Raw genomic sequence first — 12,283 nt, forward strand, 5'->3', positions numbered from 1 at the left:
TACAAACGTAGCAGCCGTGGCTACAAACGTAGCAGCCGTGGCTACAAACGTAGCAGCCGTGGCTACAAACGTAGCTGCCGTGGCTACAAACGTAGCAGCTGTGGCTACAAACGTAGCAGCTGTGGCTACAAACGTAGCTACCACTACCGATGAGAATGTGTATGAATGAATAATAATCTCTGTAAAGCTCTCTGGGTGCCTTAAGAAAAGATAAGATAAGATAAGACAATCCTTTAATAGTCCCACAGAGGGGAAATTTGCAGTTTACAGCAGCAAAGGGGATAGTGCAAAAACAAGAGGCATCAATAGAAATAGTAATAACAACACACTATAAACAGTAAACTGGTATATACAATAATTATAATAATAAGAAAAATAAATAATAAGAAATACTGGTATATAAAAAATAACAGATGGATATTTACAGATGGGTATTTACATATTGCACGTTGGAGTGAATGATATTGCACATTATTTTCCAGTAAGGGCGCTATATAAAACCAAGCCATTATTATTATTATTATTATTATTATTATTATTATTATTATTATTATTATTATTATCATTATGTTCCACATCTCCTCGGTCTGTTTTACATACGCCCGAGACCAGAGAAGATGGTTCATGACCGAGAAAAAATAAAGACTTGACGAAGAATCTAAACATGTGCTAAGAAGGATCACATGAAGTTTGGAGCAGCTTTGAACTGCATACAGGTGTTGCCCTAAAGACAGGGGTCTTGTGCCCTCTGGTACAGGGTTCAAGTGTGGCAATATAAGTGCTGATGTAAAAAAATAATACATTAGTACTTATAGATAAGAAATGCAGTCTAACTCTTTAGCAAATCTTTCTATGGGCAGTTTTCCATTTTATTCTTGCATACCTGTCGTCTGGGAAGCTTGTAAGAGTATGTTTTGACTGATTAGTGTTTTTGGGCTCTCTTCTGTTAATTGTGAATATTATGGAAAACACGAAGACTGACAGCAGGGCCGGGACCGTTGTAACTTTGACCCAAACGGTTGCAGCAGGCCTGCTAAGCACGGCTACCCCTGGCTGTGAAGCTGTAGCCAAACACACAACTCAAAGCTCGGCCTTGAAAACATGAGAAGTTAGAGTGTCCCGGACAGACAGAGGAACATCTCAAGCTTAACAAAGTCAAGGTGTCAAATGATGACCTATGAAACAAACCAACAACCTTTCAATTACTAACAAGGACTTTAATCTGGCCTCCAGTCTGAAAAACCTTCAGTTGAAAGGCTAACGTTTTATCATGCACATGCTCATGCACGCCTGTTTCTATGGCGTCTACAGCCGGTCACAATTAAAGAAGTAAGAGATTCATTTGTAGTGTTTAGTCTCATTTCCATTTTCCAATATCTTTGAAAGATTCAAGTCATTTCAGCTGTTTTACTAATGTCTTCAAGTAAGTTTGGAAGCTCAGCAGCCACAACTTGACAACTCATGGATGTTTAGTTTCAGGGTGAGTGTTAAAGTATCTATAAACTGAAAGTCTTCAACCGCTGATAGCAGACAGTGACACATTCTGGCTCAGTGAAAGTACACTGATCTATTCTGAGGATTAAGAGTATATAAGGATAAAACACAAATGAGCTTTTTATAAGATGCAAAGGTATCAGCAGTTCTAAATTACAAATGGGATTAAATACAGTGATAAAGACATAGAAGATCAATATTCAATAAAAAAAAAAAAATCTGTTCATGCGTGCCACAGCGAGCCTTTCTATCAAGCAAGTGTACTCCCATTTACCCTCTGAAGATGTGGTTCATTTAAAAGTTTGTAAGAAACGGAGGCCTAATGGCTCCCCACCCCCATTCTGATTGAAAAAGTGGACCCGTCCCCTCTGTCTTCATTGTTAGCCCCCACCTCCCCACCCCCCACCCAAGGGAAGAAACAAAACCACAAGAACAAACTTAGATTAAATACATCCACATTTAATTCAATGATTACCTACCTCCGCTCGTTCACAAAGGTAGTTATGTTACTCCCTAGACGGCCGAGAGCGCCTCTACAGACGACCTTCTGATGCCGATTCTGCAGAGTTTAGCTTCTGTTGCAGTGATGCACTCTTTTCCCTCCGTGCATTTCTAGCTGTCCCTCTTTCAGGTTCTCCCTGATGCCAGGGGCCGAGTGAGGAAGGCTGGGAGACAGAGAAATACACTGAGGGAGAGAGAGGGGGAGCTCTGTTGGATTGGAGCCCCGGGATCTATTCACATGCAAATTGCAAAAGGAGCTTCCACTAATCCCAGAGAGGAGAATGACTACGCCCTCCTCCCCTGTCAAACTCAGTTACCGAGGACTGACTGAGCTGACACCCAGTGTGGTACGGAGGTGCAGGGCTGGACTACCGCTGGACTACAGCTGGACTACCGCTGGACTACCGCTGGACTACTGCTGGACTACCGCTGGACTACCGCTGGACTACCGCTGGACTACCGCTGGACTACCGCTGGACTACCGCTGGACTACCGCTGGGCTACTGCTGGACTACCGCTGGACTACCGCTGGACTACCGCTGGACTACCGCTGGACTACCGCTGGGCTACTGCTGGACTACCGCTGGACTACCGCTGGACTACCGCTGGACTACCGCTGGACTACCGCTGGACTACCACGTTCTGGTCCAGGTCTTTTCCCTCCTAAAGGGGAGTTTTTTACCTGCCATTGTTCATGTTATGTTTATGTAATGATTGCCCGGGGGCATGTTCTGGGTCCCTGGAAAGATCCTAGACACAACTTGTGTCGCAAAAGACACGATCTAAACAAAATTGAAATTGAAAACTGAATTTAATTTAAAGAGAAAGATCCAAGCTTTTACTACAGAAGTAGTGAGAACGCAAACAAGGTTTCCATAGTAACAGTAGTAGTGAGTAGTTACCTTGACAACTTAAGAAACTTGCAAAACCAAAGTGTGGGTTGGTGTGTTACCCACAAATACTTTGACACATAGTGGGGGGTTGGAGATGAAACAAACCTGCCCCAGCTGAGACAGACGCTACGGTCAGGTCATGTCTGGCTTCAGAAACAGCTGTGTGGTTTCTGCTATTACTCTTTCTGATGTTTGCTGTGGGCATCTCTGAAAGACTATTTTCAGTTTGTGTGAATTCAACAACAGCAATCCAAACTGAGATCAAGGCGTATATAAGGCACATAAAGATCTTGTCTGATGGAAGTAAACCTAAACCGTGTTTTGTAAGACTTCATGGCTGCCCATCGCTGGTGCGAGAGCAGGGATAGGCAAAGACAAGCACGGAAAAAGTGGGAAGTGACAAGACAAATATAGAAGTGTCTATAAAATAATTACATATCAAATCTAATCTGATTTGCAATAACTATAAAATAAGATCATTTGTATTTGTCACATACACAGTACATTGCGCAGGGAAATGTTTTTTCTATACCAGATTCCATTTCAAGAAAAAAAAAGCAATCAAAATTAAATAAATGAAATAAGCAAACCAACTGTAAATCAGTTTGATTCAACACAGTCCAGTTCTGCTGGAGAGAAATAAGATGGAGATTCTTAACTTATCCCTATAACATAAGTGTATGAAACTAGAATAGTCTCAAAATTCACAAATGCTTCTCTCTTCTCCCTTCTCTCTACTTATATTATTATACTTACTCATTATATTGAATTCAGATTAGATTTTAGATTGTATAAAAATAATTACACCAAGATAATTGTGCAAATTGGCGCGATAATTGCGATTAATTAATTACAGGCATATTTAGCACGTTATGTTTTTTTAATTGCTTAATCTATTTTTTAATCTCTAACTTAACTTTTTCTGTTTGCTAGTTGCCTTTATGAAATCTGTGTTTGTGCGGTCCTTCTTTTGCTTGAGTTGTGGGTACAAAAGTACAAAATCATCTTCTTCTGGCAAATTAAATCAATAAAATAAATTAAAATTAGTAAAAAATAGCTTAAATTAAAATAATCTTAAAGAAAATTCAAGTAATTTAATAAATAAAATAATAACAGAATAAAAAAATAAATTAAGCACAAGTAGCACAAAATTTCAAGCCTTTGTACTTTTCTTTTTTAACCAGAACTAGAACAAACATGAACTCATAGAAACTCTGTGTGTGTTTGAGTCTGTGTAAATGTGACAAAACATGCAAACACAAACATTTTTCCCAAAGAATCACTCAGTGATGTCATGAGATTGACGCGTACGCGGATAAAAGGGATAAAAGAAAAGTAACAGCTCAACGTAGCCTAATGTAGCGGAGTAAGAGGAACAGTTTCTTCTTCACTAATCTACTCAAGTAAAAGTAAAAAGTATAGTGATTCAAAACTACTCCTAAAAGTACAACATTTCCCCAAACTTACTCAAGTAAATGTAACAGAGTAAATGTAACTCGTTACTACCCACCTCTGATTATCTTTTTATTCTTATTTTTCCAACAATCCCCAAAACTATCATCTATCTCTGTAGAGGGTCAGGGTGTTTATCAGGGGGACCAGACCCCACAAACCCCAAACCGTTATTTCAACCATGCAATCGGCTCCCAATTTGTTCATCTACCCATCTACTTTTTTTTTTCATACCCGGTTACCCTTGACAGCATTTCCTTTAATATTTACTTATTCTGCTTTAAAAAAGTTACATTTCCTGGTTAATGATGGCTTAAACTAGGTTATATTTCTATATTATTTTATGTCTAAAATTTGACAAGTGGATATGTGCTTCTTATATTACTAAAGGTATTTGTGCAATGCAGGATACACAAGATTTAACAAATACAGCTAAAAGCTCCATTTTGGATAAAATGATTAAATGATGATAAACTATTCAATTAATATCAGACAATTATTTGCAATCAAATAATAGCTACAGCACTCATTATAAAATTATGAATGCAATTCAACAATTAAACCATAATTTTTCTTTTTGTTCATGAAGTTGTGTCTTCTGCGGGCCTAAAGCTACAGTATACACTCACATGTAAACTCGTCTCAACATGTGCTGTACATGTTTACTGTAACATGCAAAGAAGCGCATGGAAAGATCCCAACTCACACACCAACTACGCACTGGTCAAATACGCTAAAAATGCTTTAAATGGGGATGAAAACAGGAAGGACAAAGAGCCGATGTTACCTGAGGTGGAGACACAGCTTTCTGCAGTAACATGTACGCACACAACTGGGCAGGAAGTCCTCCCTCTTTCTGCGCATGGAGGAGCTTGGCACTCTGTGTAACTCTGTTTGTGTCAAAAAAAATGTGTACTTCCTACTCTGTAGAGGAAATGATTTCTCAGTCAGATCCCCTAACCGCCTCAGCAACATGCTGTTGATAACAACAAAAACATATTTTCTATTGTACACAGTTTAGGCTGTTGTAATTCAAAGTTAAATTCAACTGTTGCGCAAAATTTGACCTTAATTTGACCTTCATCAAAATAAAAAATAATACCCTGAAACAATGTCTCTTCATTTTTCGTGCTATTGATTATGGATTTCAATGCTACAGTAACTGATAAAGGGCAAGGCTGCACTGATAACATCTATTATATCTGGGTCGAGAATACTCTCAGAAACATGCACATAAACATCAGAAACCTGCACAATTAGGTCTGCATCAAGGATATAGGTTTATTTGGGTTATTTGGGTTGTAGGGTTTGGTCATCAAAACTACAGATAAAGTCTTGTGTGGATGTACCAATGAGGAACGGAAAGCAGGTGTTAGTCACAGAAAGGAAGTGAGACCCACAGTACGCGAAGGGAAGCAAAGTAAGCCAAAGAACAGAGCAAAGAGCAAAAAAATTTAAAAATAAGGAACTATTAAAAGGGATAATTTTAGAATAAACATAGAGATGAAGCTTTCAGAAAAATAAAAAATAAAGCAATGAGCATCAGTAAACAACATAAAACTAAGCTGAAATGCAGATGAAGTGTGGGAAAAACTAAGCACATCCCATTTTTATAGTATTTAGAGCCATTGTTTGCAGCAGTAAGCTGTAGTTATTGTTTTCTACATGAGATCACCAGCTTCTCCCGTCACTGTAAAGCTATTTGGGCTGATTATCCTTTTATTGCTTTAGTTCGTTGTGTTAAATGTATGTTTGGGAACATACATTTATCTCAAAACTTTTTAGTGTTGCACAACAGCATTTAAGGTCGGCAGAGATCATGACTTTGAGTTATTGCAATGTCTTAATCTTTTTTTCATTTAACTGAGGACTTTAGAGTCTGCATTGTTTTAATACGAAGTCTCTGATGTAAACCTTGGGAGTGAAGCACAGATGAAGCATGGTGTACACTTCCGTAGTTGACCAACAGACAAGAAAAAATAAATAAAATAAGACTAAAAGACTGACTTTAAAACTAACTTTGATACTGATTTTAAAAGTAGAAGATTAAGTAAAAGCTGCGTAGCTCTGCCGGAGAAGCGGCAAACAATCAGTGCCAGTGTCCTCTCCAGCCAATCTCTAGCACATGCCGGGTGTTTCTTATCAATATAATATATAAATATATATATATATATATATATATATATACAGTATATATATATAGTTATTATATCATAGCTGCTATAAATCAATGACTGACTTAGAGTTGAGGCATGTTTTGTTTTCATGCTTCCTCGTCCAACTCTTCTGTACTGTCCACTGTTATCAGTAAAATGCTGCCAGTATGTTTTTGGTGTTCATAATTAGGAGGACAAGTGACCTAATCCTATCTGGTAGAGGAAACATATTTGAAGACCTTGAACCAAACAACTGGACAGGAAATACGTTTTCTAATCTGAGCAAATGGGAAGGAAAAGCGAGTGGCCTTTAAAAGACACAAAGTAGATTCAGTTTAGGTGTCTTTAACCCTACGGCGTAAGCGCTGCGTCGATTTAACGCAGAACCATAATTCAGGCTTCACCCGTTGCCACAAATCTTCACACTCTCCTCAGCAGAAATTTTTCTACAAAACGGCAAGATATAAATCTACACTTTTTACACAGAATGGAGAAAACACAATAGGTTTCGAAATATCTAGCTCCCATTGGTCGTTTATATCGTTGAAAGAAAATAGAGGTTATAGTAGGCTGCGTGAAAAGTAGTTCTTTGTATCTGCACTCGATTGCTCTTCCTCCGGGAGACCCGGATGTCTGACACAGTAAAATTGAAATTGAATTGCAAGAACTGAATTTGAATTGTGAGACCTGAATGTAGATTCAGTTTTTCAATGCAATGATTCAAATTAAACAATACAAATTCAAATTATGTGATTCAGATTCGGTTTTTTAATGCAATTAAGTTAAGTTAATTAATCAAGTTGAGCAATTCAAATTCAAATATAAATTATTCAAATTCAGTTTCTAGTGGCACATATTTCTGCCCATACACAAGTACCCGTTGGTTCACATCCGGCCCCCTTCAGGGCGGCAGAGTACTGTCTGCCTCACCCTGGGCCTTTTCACTGTCGTTTTATGTCCCGTCAGCGAAACTAAATATGTCACTTACAAACATCAAACTTTAATGGTTAAAGACATTAGCAAGACTGTGGAAAATCCGGATATATAAATCTATCTGCAAACATTATATTGGCGAGATGCAGAGATACGGCAACCAGCACGGGCCAATTGCACGTATCAACCCAGTTTGTGATGATTGTCCAATCAGAGCTCGGCTCGCTGCTGCCTCACCTCACGTTTCAGCCCCGTATTTGAACAGGAAATAGGCAAATTCAGCGATTTTTTTTTGTTATATATTTTTATCCCAGTTTTTTCCCCATTTTATCACCCAGGGCTCCTACCTAGACAGTCCTGGGCATTGCCATCCTCTACCAACCCCGGGAGGGCCCTGCACTGAGCTCAGGTCTCCTCCTTAACCTGAGGAGTGAGCAGGCCGCATCTTTTCACCAGACAGGGTGGGGTTTCTCCGGCCGGACGTAGCGCGTGGAAGGATCACGTTATTCCGGCCGGATCCTCCCCACCCCATCTGGCGCCCTGGTTGGCCAGAGGGGGCATGTGTAGCCCAGGACTGTGTGCATGTTTTTGTGAGGGTAACTCCCATTAGCTACCCAGGGGAACACGGGGAGAACATGCAAACTCCACACAGAAAGATCCTTTCGCCAACCCCACCTTGGGTGTGGGCACTACCTGCTGCGCCACCACGCCCCCGAAAAAAAAATTCAGCGATTTTGACTATAAAAAAATTTCGAAATTAGTCATACATAAAGATCAGTGGACAATTATTAATATAAATTTGATGTTATTATTATTCTTTTTACTTGTCATGATGGCAGGTGAAGCTCTGCCTCACCTACCTCCCCTGACCGCACGTCCTTGATACAGACAGGCAAGTAGCCCGCTCAGACAGGCAAGTAGCCTGCACAGACAGGCAAGTAGCCCGCACAGACAGGCAAGTAGCCCGCACAGACAGGCAAGTAGCCCGCACAGACAGGCAAGTAGCCCACACACGCTCCATGGTGCAGTGGTGGCCTCTGGGGAAGGTTAGGTCTCCTGAGTCTCTTTAAGAAGAAGAGGTGCTGATGAGCTTCTCTGATGACCCTGGTGTTGTTGGCAAAGCTTAAGTCTTCTGTAACTTATGATGAAGCATTGTAGCACGTGGCCCCCTGCAGGGCTTTGAACTGGACTCAAGACCTTTGAGGTAGCTCCAGATTCCTACCCCCCGTGCAGATCCCGACACCTGGAAGTTGGTTCAAACTGACTTGAATCGTGGGAGCACCCTATGGGGTGATTTGGAAGTCTGTGACAGTCATGCCAAATGTCTGATATTGACATTTGGCCACATATTACACCCGACTGTGAATTGCTTTTGTCTCTCGCTTGATTTGTTTATCCCTGTCATTGTCGATTGAACTTTTGTATAAAAAGCCTGTGGCCAAATCAATCTGGGTCAGCATTTCAACCAGACCCCTGGTCTGTGTCAACGTGCTCACCGCCGGCTTAATAAAACCTCAAAACCACAAAGCGGACTTCTGAACTGGTTTGATAAATTCCTCAACACTTACATACCCTCTCCACAGCTTCTCAGTTCATACAGAGAGGTGTGTGGATCCATTGTCTCAACCTGCGAAAGTCAACGATCGCCTCCTTTCTCTAAAACTCATCCTCACCTTACCGGCTCAAATGCACTGGCTTATACAGTATTTGACTTGGCCTGCGGTTCTGTCGTATTCAAGCCTGGCCAAGCCTTCCAGCTCTACTGTATGACTGACAGCCAATCAGTTTACAGCAGTTGGTAGCAATGTTTGGATTCCTGCCAAGCATCATTCATTAAAAGGACCTTATGAATGTATGTATTTTGTATGTATTTTGCTCTAAACAGAGAACAGTAAAGAGATTTTGTGCCCCTGCAGTTTATAAAACAGGTTTCCATTATCCAGGTATCCTTTATTTACACGTTGACACACACTGGCGGCAGCTTTTATACTTTGGCATGTATACACGAGTCAGGAAATGGATCCTTGATGGTCCAATTAATGGGAAAGCCTTTGTGACTTGTGGCCACAGCTGGGCAGTTAATTGACAGATGGCCCAGAGTGCATATCAAATTAAACAAACTGAATCACTATATTCAAGGCACATGTATGTAAGTTTTGAATTTGAACATTTTTATCTGACACCAAATGCGTCCTTCACAGTGTGAAAGACTGCGCTATATTTTTAAAACTTGAAAACATTTTTTATCTGTTACCAAGAAAATGGCCCAAAATTGCCCACAGCTCAAAAGAGTAAGTGAGACCTTGCAACTTGTTCATTTTGGGAAGAACAAGTTACAAAGCATACAAAGTAAGGCTTGCATTTGTTAAGTTGATACACATCATGTGAGCCTTTAGCAATCAGATTTTAGAAATATAGTTGAAGTCACTGTTATGAGGCTGAAGAGTTGAGGGAAATCCCCAGTTTTTTCATACGGATGGTTTCAGCTATAAAAGCGTGATCGTTTAAGCATAATTCTGGTCCTGTGGACCTACACAGGACCAGGAACCTACACTTTTATTTTCATATTTCCTGCTAATGTAGATAATGGACAAATGTAAATTTGTATAGAAGTTAATCTGTATCATCGGATTTTTAAAGAAAAAAGGGATTGAATTTCTAGCACTGATTATTAATACATTGAAATTATGTATCTGAATAACTGCAAAACTGCAAAAACTTCAACCATAAATAATTCAACGTTAAAATATTCAACCGCAAATAATTAAACCGCAAAAAATGTAACCTCAAATAATTCAACTGCAAAACATTCTACTGCAGAAATTCAACCGCAACATCCGGGAACCCAAGGAAGACCAATCGATCCTAGATTCAAGATCAGGAGCGTGCGTCAAGTAAAAGGAGCGAGCAAGAGTCACTCCAGCACCACTTCGGCTTGTTGGCTAGCATGGTGACCGGATTTTAGCCATGTCCAATTATCATAGGGCTTCAGTGAGTGTTTTAACTCTTCTTTATGCCATCAGTGTGCCTGTACAATTCTGTAATAAACAATCTCCTTTTGCTTGATGCACGCTCCCACTCACTTTTTTCTTTCAAAGTCTGATGACACAGATTTACTTCAATAAATTTGCCTTTTGAGGGAGCAGGATACAAATAATCGCTTACAGAAGGAGAAAGGAAACCAGTTACAGTTTGTCTCATTTTATATCTGCTAGTCAGTGATTATATAATGCTTATTCACATTTAAGTAAGTCATAATTAAATGTTGCCATTTGCTTTAAATTCAGAGGCAAATATATATGATGACTAACATTTTTAAATCATTATTAATGAACACCAACAAACCAGTCAAATCTTAATTCTTGTGTCATAGTATTGTGACAAGAGCTGTAAAGGAAGACTCAACTGAACAATGGAAGAAGGAAAAGAAGAACCTAATTTCACAGATAAACAGTCCAAGACCATCCAGCAAAGGATCATTTCAAGGGTTTGGTATAAAGAAATTTAGGTAAACATTGACAACCAGTGTCAGCGTAGAAAAAGGGCCGTTCAGATCACCATCATTTTACAAGCTCATACAATTCAACTTCTCCAGGATCTTGCACGAATTGGTGGAAACCGATGCAGAGAGAGTTATGGACTCTGCTTCTAAAACCTGCATATTTTTTCAATAAATATATAAGTACGGATCCAGTTCTAAGAAAGCGGAGGCCATAATTTTCCTACTTTTGCATCTGTTAACACTTTAACACAACATCGCTAATTGACTTTACGAAGATGATAATGACTGGATGGAGATGCCTGCACAAAACATTATATATGTATATATATATATATATATATATTAGTGTCACGGTACACACAAGTCACGGTTCGGTACGTACCTCGGTTTAGGGGTCACGGTTCGGTACGGGTTCGGTACGGGTTCGGTACAACGGAAAAAAAATACAAAAAGTCCCAAATGTATAAGACGAGTTTTTTTCTTCCTTTATTTTGATCATAGCATTTGAAAGTTAAAGTTTGTTCAATTGGCTACAAAACTAAAAAGCATCTCTTATTAAAGTGTAAAATAAATAGAATAAAACATTTAACTTGTGCATAAGTGTTTTTACCCATCAAACTACATTTATTCTCACTTTTATTGAACCAAGCCTATAGGTCTATGCTGCAGAAAGCAGAGTAAAGTCACAAACTTGTTCAGAACACACACACACACACACACACACACACACACACACACACACACACACACACACACACACACACACACACACACACACACACACACACACACACACACACACACACACACACACACACACACACACACACACACACACACACACGCAGCTGTCAATCACGTGGCGCTGAAAACTCAGATAGTCACGGACTGACTCAGTTCCATCTTTGATACAATTTAAATTAAAAAAAAAAAACATAACTGGTCTAAAATTACACAATCTAGATAGACACAGCGGTCTATAACATAATTTCTGAGCTCTATAATAGAGAATAGACTCGGCGGTCTCGTTGACAACAACACAAGCTCATTAAAATAGGCAGCTGGTCAAAAATAGCACAACATTATAAAGAAATTATTTAAGAAGGTTACACTGACTCACCAACGGTAGTTGACTCTTCCATAACCCAAAATAATCCAGGTAACGTGGAAAACAGGGTAACATTCAAAACTTTGTACAAATTTAGTCCTCTTTTAAACTTTAGCGCTAATCTCCTTCACTGTGACTGTTAAGGCTGATTTATGGTACCGCGTTACACCAACGCAGCGCCTACGGCGAAGGTTGCGCGTATGCGCGTAACCTCGCCGTAGACTGCACCGTACCCTATGGCGTA

At 39.6% G+C, this 12,283-nt stretch overlaps 1 protein-coding gene across 3 annotated transcripts in view; it reads right to left on the reverse strand.

Moving 5' to 3' along the window:
* Positions 1 to 12,283, reverse strand: part of septin12 (septin 12) — a 114,141-nt gene that overhangs the window by 56,158 nt on the left and 45,700 nt on the right. The window contains exon 1 of one of the 3 annotated variants that reach the window (XM_061711873.1): positions 5,128 to 5,233. The exons of 1 other annotated variant lie outside the window; for it this stretch is intronic. The gene's annotated coding sequence lies outside the window, so the exon portion shown is untranslated. Of the gene's footprint in view, positions 1 to 1,973; positions 2,206 to 5,127; positions 5,234 to 12,283 lie in introns of those variants that run through there. One more of the 3 variants, XM_061711872.1, reaches the window with a different exon arrangement.

This window comes from Cololabis saira, chromosome 21 (assembly GCF_033807715.1).
Source record: "Cololabis saira isolate AMF1-May2022 chromosome 21, fColSai1.1, whole genome shotgun sequence".
In the NCBI taxonomy this organism is placed as follows: domain Eukaryota; kingdom Metazoa; phylum Chordata; class Actinopteri; order Beloniformes; family Belonidae; genus Cololabis; species Cololabis saira.